Here is a 2,841-nt window from a genome sequence, read left to right on the forward strand (position 1 = left end):
TGAGTTGTATGTCGGTACTTTAAATTGAGAACTATTTGTGAACAAATTTCAAAGGTCAGAGTCCTTTGAACGATTTGGTCTTTTTAGGTTTTAAACTTAAGAATTTGCTTTAAGAGGTACAAGGAAGGAGGGCATGATCATGATACAGACATGAATGTCAACAGTACCTTTCCCCAGAACAATTTTAGATTTTGAAATTTCTGGACTATTCAAATGCATCTCTTCTGCCTGTCCCAAAGAAAATTAGTTGGATAAGGAAAGACAGATAGAATGTGAGTAAATTAAAAAGTCTTTTCTTCTTCCTAGTCCTGACTGAAATAACCTTTTTAAAAAAGGCAGGTTGTCATTTATTGAAAGCAAAAGAGTTAAAAAAATACTTCCAAATTTGAGTTCTTCTTTCTTGTGTAAGAAATATTTGTTTCCCAACGAACAGCAGATGTTCTGTCAATGCACATTTTGCGGTTAAGATTAAAATACCTTTGTTTTTGCTTATTAACAAACCTCAGGTGTTATGGTCAAAAATAGGGAATGATTCCCAAGCCAAGTCATCTCATTCTGACTTGGAAGCACTAGCAGCAGGGTCCTTTTAAAATATTTTTTCAGTGGTAAAAATATCTACAATTTTTTTGCCAGACTTGAGCTGTTTGTTTCAGTTCACTTGACAGTACTAATCTGTCAATCAGCCCTGTTTTGATGTGCCACAAAAGTATCTTAGTATTGCCAGTTATTCAAGATTGTTCGACTTGGATGGTTCCAGGACACTTTGAAGACTGTGTAGAAAAGTTGTTTTGACACTGACATTTAGAGGTGGTTTGAACTGCATATTTTAACGGTCTCTTTATAAATAAACAACAAAGCACTGAAAGATTGACACATCACAGTGAGAAAAGATGTTAGTGAGGGACTCATCCCAATAATTGCATTGACCATGTGTATATGATTCAGTACTACTCACTAGGTGTTCTCCAAACCCATGAGTGGTTAGGTTATCACTGAACTTAATTTTTCCTGGTCAATACCCATTATGAGTTTGTTTTTTATAGTGCTTATAGCCTTAGACCTTAGTCCATCCCTTCCTTTGCTGCACATTGGGCTCCCCACATTTGCCATCCTTGCCTGTCAACTGCCCTTCTCTCCAGATCTTCCCATTTCATGTTGAGGTGCTTGATGTCGTTCAGAACTGTTTGTTGCCATGTTATTTGCGGTCTTCCTCTCTTCTTGCATTTTTTCTGGCTTCCATTCAAGGGCTGTATTTGGTAAGCGTCATTTACCAGTCTACTGGGGGGAGTTGAATGAGGAGAAAAGCTGCTAAAAATTACCAGGTAAGAAGTTTCTTGGTCTGTTGCACAACTTCTCTCCTCATTCATCATTAATGGGAAGTAGCCAGCAGTGAATCACAGAAGTAGGGGGAAAGGATAAGCAGGTTTAATTATAGCAGAATAATAGGCAGGAATAGAAGATCTCCCCTCCCTCCATATAAAGTAAGGAATTGTGGTAAGCAGCCCAGACACATGTTCCTACCAAAGGCAGCTGCTGCTGCAGAGGAATGAAAATGTACTCATTCTGCAGGTGAGGTTACTACGCTTTCCTCAATGCCACTAGGGCAGAGGTGGGCAAACTATGGCCCGTGGGACCATCCTGCCTGGCCCTTAAGCTCCCTGCCGGGGAGGTTAGCCACCCAGCCCCTCCCCTGGAGCCTCAGCTCACCATGCTGCCAGTGGTCTGGGCGGTGGGGCTGTGAGCTCCTGCCAGGCAGCGCGGCTGTGAGAGCCACCAGGTGTAGTGCATTAAATTGCTCCCTGTATGAATGTGCTATTTTATGGAGAATCAGGACTGGCAGTTGTGAGTAGTACACCGTAAGTAGCACATTCTTACAGGTAGCAATTTAATACACTACACCCGCGTAGGGAAGGCCGTGCCTCCCCAAACAGCCTGTCCCCTATCCGCCCCCTCCCACTTCCCTTAGAACCTCCGACCTATCCAAACCCCCTCCCCCCGCCCCCATCCCTTGACTGCCCTGACCCATATCCACACCCCAACTCCCTGACAGGCTCCATGGGACCTCCTGCTCCTTATCCAACCCTCCCCACCCCCTTACCATGCTGCTCGGAGCACCAGGAGTGGCAGCCGTTAAGTAATGCACTGTAAGTAGTACATTCCTACGGGGAGGAATTTAATACACTACACTGGCCCTCCATACAGTTTTGGAACCCCAATGTGGCCCTCAGGCCAAAAAGTTTACCCACCTCTGCCCTAGAGACTCTTGTGAATAATTTCCCAGATGCCTAGCATGCCAACCGGTGGAGATTTTAACATCTTGTCTGCAACAACTTTTCAGCTATCAGGCCTTGGTATTTTGGATGGAATGAGATGAAGGGGGTACAGTTGGCAAAAGTACTCTCCATATGCTTGAGATGTATCTTTAGCGTATTAGGAATGCTTACTTATGGGAAACCTTCCAGAATGAGTGCTAAGAGGTAGAACAAAATGATGGGAGAACTCTTTCTCAGGGATTGCGGATTGAGGAATTTACTCATGAACAGAGGTTTCTGGAACTATAAGAATATCCTTTTTCTCACACCAGCAGCGTGGTTCTTGTTTAGACAGGGGAACTAATTCCAAAACTTGCCTGTTGGAGGGAAGGGCCATCCTGGGTTTGCATTCAATGTGGTGTTGGGTTTTTTGTTTTCCCCTTTCCCTCAAGTATCTTATTAGTGAACATGTAACATTTTAAAGACAGTGTGGCTGCTTTTTAAAACCCAAATAAAAAAACCTTAAGGCTCAAATATGTCTTCAAAGAAAAAGGGGAAACATTAAAACCTTTGAGCTAAGTGAGCTATA

Source organism: Lepidochelys kempii, chromosome 1 (genome assembly GCF_965140285.1).
Source record: "Lepidochelys kempii isolate rLepKem1 chromosome 1, rLepKem1.hap1, whole genome shotgun sequence".
Classification (NCBI taxonomy): domain Eukaryota; kingdom Metazoa; phylum Chordata; order Testudines; family Cheloniidae; genus Lepidochelys; species Lepidochelys kempii.